This window comes from Pongo abelii, chromosome 15 (genome assembly GCF_028885655.2).
Source record: "Pongo abelii isolate AG06213 chromosome 15, NHGRI_mPonAbe1-v2.0_pri, whole genome shotgun sequence".
Lineage (NCBI taxonomy): Eukaryota > Metazoa > Chordata > Mammalia > Primates > Hominidae > Pongo > Pongo abelii.
In genome coordinates this window covers 98,668,025-98,677,355 of record NC_072000.2, presented here as the reverse complement: position 1 = coordinate 98,677,355, position 9,331 = coordinate 98,668,025, and the positions used below count along the sequence as shown (strand labels likewise).

Here is a 9,331-nt window from a genome sequence, read left to right as displayed (position 1 = left end):
GAAGTCTGAGATCAGAAGCCAGCCTTGTTGGGTTTTGGGGAAGGTCGGTTCCTGGTTCAGGGGTGGCATCTTCTGGCTATGTCCTCACAAGGCAGAAACAGCAGAGAAAGCTCTCTGGGGCTTCTTTTATAAGGGTCCTAATCCCATTCATGAGAGTTTTACCCATGACCTAATCACCTCCCAGAAGCTCCAACTCTAACACCATCAACTTTGGGATTTGGTTTTAATGTATCAATTTGGGGAGACACAAACATTCAGGTCATAACACCTGGTACTGCCACAGGAGGGGCAACTCCTCTGGCCAACAAACGCTCCCCTCTTCCCTAATAAAAGACAAACTTCAGCTGAACTAAATCTAAAGTATAAATGAGGAATGAATGATTCGCAAATCGGACAGCCTCCTCAGCTATGAGACTCCAGTGCAGCCACGTGGTGGAAGATTTACGGACAGAAAAACGAAAGTGATGTGCAGAAAACAGAAGCGAGGAACAGAAACAGCCGGATTGGTTATAGGTTGATGTTTGTCTTATTTGGCTACATTTGATCAGCCAAAACTCGGTGACTGGCACAAGTGTAGGCTACGGTCTGTTCATCCCTCCACTTGTTACAGTTCATGATGTACTGAGAAACCTTTAGGCCAACTTTAGGCTAAACTTGATTTAACAGCCCTGACAACTGCAGACGAACGTGGCATCTTTAATTTGTCATGGGTCTTAGGGGTCAGGGCGGTGCAGGAAGGCATGTGGGAAAGAGACAGAATCCCAGCCAGGTCCATGAGAGCTAAGATACTGAAGGTCTTTTAAGGTTTCTAGTCTTTAAGATTTCCTGGCGGGTGGCTGGGTTGGATATTTCTGGGCTCCCACCAGAGCAGCTGACGCTGGAAGCCTGTTGTGGGTGAACAGTGGAGTCTTACTTCAGAAAGATAGGAGGAGACTTAGCAGATGTGTGTGATAAGGTTTGGCTCTGTGTCCCCACCCAAATTTCATCTCAAATTGTAATCCTCATATGTGGAGGGAGAAGCCTGTAATCCCCTTGTGTCTAGGAAGGGAGGTGATTGGATCATTGGGGTAGTTTCCCCCATGCTGTTCTCATGATAGTGAGTTCTCATGAGATCTGATGGTTTTATAATTGTTTGACATTTCCTCCTGTACACATTATCCCTCTCATCTGCTGCCAGTAAGACGTGTCTGCTTCCCCTTCTGCCGTGATTGTAAGTTTCCTGAGGCCTCCCCAGCCATGTGGAACCATTAGTCAATTAAACCTCCTTTGTTTATAAATTACTCTGTCTTAGGTAGTATCTTTATGGCAGTGTGAAAACAGAGTAACACAGAATCAGTTCCAACATTCACTGGTTTTCCTTTCTAATTGCGAAAGCAACATGCACTGAAGCAAAACCCCAGGTAGAGGCTGGGGTTGGGCCATCTTATGGCAGTTGCCCTAACACTGAGCTAATATGATCCTACCCCCTACAGCGCCAGGAACACTGTTTCTGTTTGGTGAATGATTGAATTCATCTTTTTCATTTTTTTTTAGATTTTTCTTTTTTTTTTTTTTAATTATACTTTAAGTTCTAGGGTACATGTGCACAACGTGCAGGTTTGTTACATATGTATACATGTGCCATGTTGATGTGCTGCACCCATTTACATTAGGTATATCTCCTAATGCTTTCCCTCTCCCCTCCCCCCAACCCCACAACAGGCCTCGGTGTGTGATGTTCCCCTTCCTGTGTCCATGTGTTCTCATTGTTCAATTCCCACCTATGAGTGAGAACATGCAGTGTTTGTTTGTTTGTTCTTGTGATAGTTAGCTGAGAATGATGGTTTCCAGCTTCATCCATGTCCCTACAAAGGACATGAACTCATCCTTTTTTATGGCTGCATAGTATTCCATGGTGTATATGTGCCACATTTTCTTAATCCAGTCTATCATAGTTGGACATTTGGGTTCGTTCCAAGTCTTTGCTATTGTGAATAGTGCCGCAATAAACATACGTGTGCATGTGTCTTTATAGCGGCATGATTTATAGTCCTTTGGGTATATACCCAGTAATGGGATGGCTGGGTCAAATGGTATTTCTAGTTCTAGATCCCTGAGGAATCACCACACTGACTTCCACAATGGTTGAACTAGTTTACAGTCCCACGGGTATATACCCAGTAATGGGATGGCTGGGTCAAATGGTATTTCTAGTTCTAGATCCCTGAGGAATCGCCACACTGACTTCCACAATGGTTGAACTAGTTTACAGTCCCACCAACAGTGTAAAAATGTTCCTATTTCTCCACATCCTCTCCAGCACCTGTTGTTTCCTGACTTTTTAATGATCGCCACTCTAACTGGTGTGAGATGGTATCTCATTGGGGTTTTGATTTGTATTTCTCTGATGGCCAGTGATGATGAGCATTTTTTCTTGTGTCTGTTGGCTGCATAAATGTCTTCTTTTGAGAAGTGTCTGTTCATATCCTTCACTCACTTTTTGATGGGGCTGTTTGTTTTTTTCTTGTAAATTTGTTTGAGTTCTTTGTAGATTCTGGATATTAGCCCTTTGTCAGATGAGTAGGTTCCAAAAATTTTCTCCCATTCTGTAGGTTGCCTGTTCACTCTGATGGTAGTTTCTTTTGCTGTACAGAAGCTCTTTAGTTTAATTAGATCCCATTTGTCAATTTTGGCTTTTGTTGCCATTGCTTTTGGTGTTTTAGACATGAAGTCCTTGCCCATGCCTATGTCCTGAATGGTATTGCCTAGGTTTTTTCCTAGGGTTTTTATGGATTTAGGTCTAACATTTAAGTCTTTAATCCATCCATCTTGAATTAATTTTTGTATAAGGTGTAAGGAAGGGATCCAGTTTCAGCTTTCTACATATGGCTAGCCAGTTTTCCCAGCACCATTTATTAAATAGGGAATCCTTTTCCCATTTCTTGTTTTTGTCAGGTTTGTCAAAGATCAGATGGTTGTAGATGTGTCTTATTCATTTTCTTGTTTTTGTTTCTGTTTTTGTTTTTTTTAGTAAGCTTTTTACATCATTCACTTTTATAAGCTAACCAATACAGTTTTAAAAATTTTCATTTTTAAACCAAAAGTGGCATTTCAGGCCAGGCACAGTGGCTCACACCTGTAATCCCAGCACTCTGAGAGGCCAAGGCAGGTGGATCAGTTGAGGTCAAGAGTTCGAGACCAACCTGGCCAACACGGTGAAACCCCATCTCTACTAAAGATACAAAAAATTAGCCAGGCATGATGGCACGCGCCTGTAGCCCCAGCTACTCAGCAGACTGAGGAATGAAAATTGCTTGAACCCAGGAGCAGAGCTTGAAATGAGCTGAGATCACGCCACTGCACTCCAGCCTGGGCACCAGAATGAGACTTCTCTTAAAAAAAAAAAAAAAAAAAAAAGGCATCTCAAATAAATGGGGCAAACGAACTGTGTTAAAACATTTATTTAAAATGTTTGGGGACAATCGGGTAGCCAGCTGAAAAACAGTGTAAATTAGAATCACTGTCATCCTTACACCAGGATCAATTCCTGATAGATCAAAGATTTATATATAAAAATCGAAATCCTAAAATAAGAAGTATATAATGAATGTTTTAACAATAATCTCATAATGAGAAAGACTTATCTAAGAATGCTATAAATCCAGAAATGACTAAAGAAAACATAGACACATTCAACCACACAAACATTTTTAAAAGTATAATCAAATTTAAAAGGCAAATAACAAAGTGCCAAAAATCTTGCCATTCGTATCCTTAAATAGCTAATTTATTCTATAAGTCATAAAATTCTGGTTGACCCTAGAATGATGGTAGCTGCATGAATATTTCTTACACATCACCCCAACAAGCTATAAAATCAGCTTGTAGTGCACATAAAACTACACATGACCTAAGCCCTCACCATTACATTACCACATGAAGTTGGAGCCCCAGGAAGGGGGCAGTTTAGGGGACAGGAAAATATTTTAAGAAATAATGGTTAAATTATTTTCTAAACATGATGAAAACTATAAATTCACAGTTCCAAGAAATTCAACAAGCTCAAAGCAGGAGAAAGAACACCAGCCAAGGTGCTCTTTTAATAATCAATAATTAAAAATCAATTTCAATATCAAATTCCTTAAAATGAAAGATAAAGAAAAAATCTTAAAAGCAGCTAGAAAAAAGGATATATTACATACGGGGCACAAAGATAAAAATAAGGATTGATTTCTCATCAGAAATTATGCCAGCCAGCTGAAATGATACACAAAGAAAGGCATATTACCTCTGCCATATTTGTGCCCAACGTGTACAACCTAAAGTTGACATGATAAAATATCAGAAAATTCCAGATTGAAAGACATTCTACAAAATATCTAGCCAGTATTCTTCAAAAGGTCATAGGTGAAGAAAGACAAAACCTGAGAAGCTGTGCCATACTCAAGGAGAATGAAGAAATGTGACAACCCAATGCAACATGGGTTCCTGGATTGGACCCTGTACAAGAAAAAAGGATATTGGTAGGACAACTGAAAAAAGCTTGAATAATGACAATATACAGAATCACTGTAATTTCCTGGTTTTGACCATTATACTATGTGATATGGTTTGGTTCTGTGTCCCCACCCAAATCTCATCTTAAATTGTACTCCCATAATTCCCACATGCTGTGGGAGGAACCTGATGAGAGATAATTTGAATCACAGGGGCAGTTTCCTACATACTGTTTCCATGATAGTGAATAAGTCTCACGAGATCTGATAGATTTATCAGGGGTTTCCGCTTTTGCATTTTCCTCATTTTCTCTTGCCACCACTATGTAAGAAGTGTCTTTCGCCTCCCGCCATGATTCTGAGGCCTCCCCAGTCATGTGGAACTGTAAGTCCAATTAAACCACTTTTTCTTCCCAGTCTCAGGTTTGTCTTTATCAGCTGCATAAAAACAGACTAATGCAGTAAATTGGTACCAGTAGAGTGGGGCACTGCCTAAAAGATACCCAAAAATGTGGAAGTGACTTTGGAACTGAGTAACAGGCAAAGGTTGGAACAGTTTGGAGGGCTCAGGAGAAGACAGGAAAATGTGGGAAAGTTTGGAACTTCCTAGAGACTTGTTGAATGGCTTTGACCAAAAGCCTGATAGCGATATGGACAATAAGGTCCAGGCTGAGGTGGTCTCAGATGGAGATGAGGAACTTGTTGGGAACTGGAGCAAAGGTGACTCTTGTTATGTTTTAGCAAAGAGATTGGTGGCACTTTTCCCCTGCCCTAGAGATTTCTGGAACTTTGAACTTGAGAGAGATGATTTAGGGTATCTGGCACAAGAAATTTCTAAGCAGCAAAGCACTCAAGATATGACTTGGGTGCTGTCAAAGGCATTCAGTTTTATAAGGGAAGCAGAGCATAAAAGTTTGGAAAATTTGCAGCCTGACAATGTGATAGAAAAGAAAAACCCATTTTCCGAGGAAAAATTTAAGCTGGCTGCAGAAATTTGCGTAAGTAATGAGGAGCAGAATGTTAATCCCCAAGACAATGGGGAAAATGTCTCCAGGGCATGTCAGAGGTCTGCATGGCAGCCCCTCCCATCATAGGCCCAGAGGTCTAGGAGAAAATGGTTTTGTAGGCTGGGCTAATGGTCCCCGTACTGTGTGCAGCCTAGGGACGTGGTGCCCTGTGTCCTAGCCATTCCAGCCATGGCTGAAAGAAGCCAACATCGAGTCAGGCCGTGGCTTCAGAGGGTGCAAGCCCCAAGCCTTGGCAGCTTCCACGTGGTAGAGCCTGCGAGTGCACAGAAGTCAAGAATTAGGGTTTGGGAACTTCCGCCTCAATTTCAGAACATGTACGGAAACGACTGGATGCCCAGGCAGAAGTTTGCTACAGGGGCGGGGTGCTCATGGAGAACCTCTGCTAGGGCAATGCAGAAGGAAAATGTGGGTTGGAGCCCCCACACAGAATCTCTATGGGGGCACTGCCTAGTGGAGCTGTGAGAAGAGGGCCACCGTCCTCCAGACCCCGGAATGGTAGATCCACCGACAGCTTGCACCATTTATCCGGAAAAGCCACAGACACTCAACGCCAGCCCGTGAAAGCAGCCAGGAGGGAAGCTGTACCCTGCAAAGCCACAGGGGCAGAGCTGCCCAAGACCACGGGAAGCTACCTTTTGCATCAATGTGACCTGGATGTGAGACCTGGAGTCAAAGGAGATCATTTTGGAGCTTTAAAATTTGACTGACCTGCTGGATTTCAGACTTGCATGGGCCCTGTAACCACTTTGTTTAGGCCAATTTCTCCCATTTGGAACAGCTGTATTTACCCAATACCTGTACCCCCATTGTATCTAGGCAGTAACTAGCTTGCTTTTGATTTTACAGGCTCATAGGCAGAAGGGACTTGCCTTATCTCAGGTGAGACTTTGGATTGTGGACTTTTGGGTTAATGATGAAACGAGTTAAGACTTTGGGGGACTGTTGAGAAGGTATGATTGGTTTTGAAATGTGAGGGCATGAGATTTGGCTGGGCCAGAGGTAGAATGATATGGTTTGGCTCTGTATCCCCACCCAAATCTCATCTTGAATTATACTCCCATAATTCCCACATGTTGTGGGAAGGGACCCAGTGGGAGATAATTTGAATCATGGGGGTGGTTCCGCCATACTGTTCTTGTGATAGTGAATAAGTCTCACAAGATCTGATGCCTTTATTGGGGGTTTCTGCTTTTGCGTCTTCCTCATTTTCTCTTGCTGCCACCATGTAAGCAGTGCCTTTTGCTTCCCACCATGATTCTGAGGTCTCCCCAGCCATGTGGAGCTGTAAGTGCATTTAAACCTCTTTCTCTTCCCAGTCTCGGGTATGTCTTTATCAGCGGCATGAAAATGGACTAATACACTGTGGTTATGTATTATAGTCATATGATATGTTCATATTTGTGGAAGCTGGGTGAAGGGTAGATGTGGAGACCATGATTTTTGCAAATTTTTTTAAGTTTAAAGTTATTTCTAAATTAGAAGTTTAAAAAGAAGAAATCACATAAGCCATAACACAATGGAAAGATGTCTTTGAAGTTCGAGGCAGGAGGGATGTCTGGAAATCAGCAAAAAATTTGCACCTGTGTGTGCATGTGCATGTGTATGTTGCAAGGACTTGGAAAGCCCTTTTTTTCCTACCTCTCTACTACTGTAGGGGGAGGCTAAACTTGACCTCTTCCCACCTCAGTTCTTTGTTGGGATGGACTCCTGTAACAAAAGACAGACAAGAGAAAAATCAGTTTATAACATGGGCCATGCACTTCACACAGGAGAAACCTGCATGAAAAGTAACTCAAAATGGTGCCTTAGAACTCCACTTACCTTTAATAAAGAGCAATAAGTTAGTAGGAAAATCATGGACCGGGACAAGGGAAGTGGTTTTATGCTTCCAAGGGCAGGAAATTATGGAAGGTAAACATATGGGAGGAAACTAAAGGAATAAATCTTGTTTGCATGTTCCTCTGATGCCATCTCTGGGTTGATAAGAGTCTAGAGTCATTTCCAGTAAAGGGGAATTTTTATCTGTCTTTAGGAAGAAAGGGGGAAAGATAGAGAAAACTATTTCTCCATTTGCTGCTTCTTAATTACCTTCAGTTCAAAAATAATTTTTATATCAGAAAGGCATATTTAGGGATCACACTGCTAATAAAGACATACCCAAGACTGGGTAATTTATAAAGAAAAAGAGGTTTAATGGACTCACCATTCCACATGGTTGGAGAGGCCTCACAATCATGGCAGAAGGCGAAAGGCAGGTCTTACATGGCAGCAGGCAAGAGGGAGAATGAGAGCCAAGCAAAAGGAAAAGTTTCCCCTTATAAATCCCCTTATAAAACCATCAGATCTCGTGAGACTTACTCACTACCAAGAGAACAGTATGGGGGAAACCACCTCCATGATTCAATAATCTCCCACTGGGTCCCTTCCACAACATGTGGGAATTATGGGAGCTACAATTCAAGATGAGATTTGGGTGGGGACACAGACAGACCATATCAGGGGGTAACATAGTCTGGTTTCCTTTACTACCCACCTACCCAAGCATCCCCTTCATCTGATCCACAGAAAGTAAACTCATGCAGTTCTCTCACTGTTTCCTGGAGTCTGCTTTTGGTCTCATAGGACTACCCTAACACTTGTTTTTCAGACGTTTAACCCTGTAGGTCTCTGGACAAATTTGCTTTAGAAGCCCCTCGATGTCACCCTGAAGAGTGGCTTCCAGAAGTTGTGCCTCCTGCCTGAGGGGAGTTCCAGGAAGGGTTCTGCATCGCCTCTGAGTTTATCTGGATCACCAGAGGCCTTCCCGTCAGAGCTTTCCCAATCGTTTTTGGCCAAGGAGTGTGAGAAGCTAAAGTTCATAACAACTGGAAGTCAGACAGCCTGGTCTATTCTGCTTTAACTCTAGCAGGAAAGGCCTTCATGGTGGGGCCTGAATATCTTCCTTTATAAAATCAAAGCCTGGAGACAGGGTTACTTACTTCTGAGGTTCAATCTGGCTCTAAAATTATGCAACAAATGCCATTCCTGTAGTACTTCCTTCCTACCGGGCGAGATACTCAACTCCACAAGCACCACCTCAGTTCATCCTCCCAGAAGTCCTAACAGCTCAGCCTGGGGTGCCCCATTTTAGAGATTAGTAAACTGAGGCTAAGAGAGGTTAGGTAGCTTGTTCAGGGTCATGCTGCTGGTAAACGAGCTCAGGCTACAGTGCTATGCATTGAGTTTTCTCACTTTCCCATCTAACTAGAGGGCTAAAGGTCAAAGAGTGGGTGGCTCCCTTGTTGGGAGCTGTACAGGAATAATGTCCTCTCTGAAGGAGGGGGACTTCTGAGCCACACCCTGGGGTCCAGGGCTCACAGCCTTAGGAGGAAGATCGTCCACCCCCTTCCTGGTTCCTCGGTGCTGCTGAGATATTCATAGGACAGAGTCTGAGTTCTGGCCATTTAACAGATGAAGAAAGGCTGGCTCGGTGAGGTTAACTTACATCCCAGCAGTTAGGAATTAGGAGCAGAGGACCTCAGATTCACACCAGGGCAGGAGGCGATGGCCTGGCTGAAGCCTTCACAATCTTTCCAATATACTCTGCTGCCTTCCTTTATAAGGATCCATTTCTGAAACCCTGTGCCCTGGCCAGGCACGGTGGCTCACACCTGTAATTCCAGTACTTTGAGAGGCCAAAAGGAACACTCTGGAAACTTGTTGGGACACTTCTGCCCTTCACAAACGTTTCGGGGGTGTACTACTAGCATTTAAGGATTGAGGGTTAGCAATGCCAGATATACCAGAACACCCAGGGCAGTCTCCCATGATGAAGAGGCTGCCGGGTTC

General features: G+C 43.1%; 1 long non-coding RNA gene across 1 annotated transcript; it reads right to left on the bottom strand.

Annotated features, from left to right (window-relative positions):
• Window positions 1–3,425: 3,425 nt before the first annotated feature.
• On the bottom strand, window positions 3,426–7,282 carry LOC134760097 (uncharacterized). The gene is made up of 2 exons (XR_010137015.1): window positions 7,142–7,282; window positions 3,426–4,479 (listed from the first exon to the last, which is right to left on the bottom strand). It is a non-coding gene; the product is annotated as an uncharacterized LOC134760097 (long non-coding RNA).
• Window positions 7,283–9,331: the final 2,049 nt, after the last annotated feature.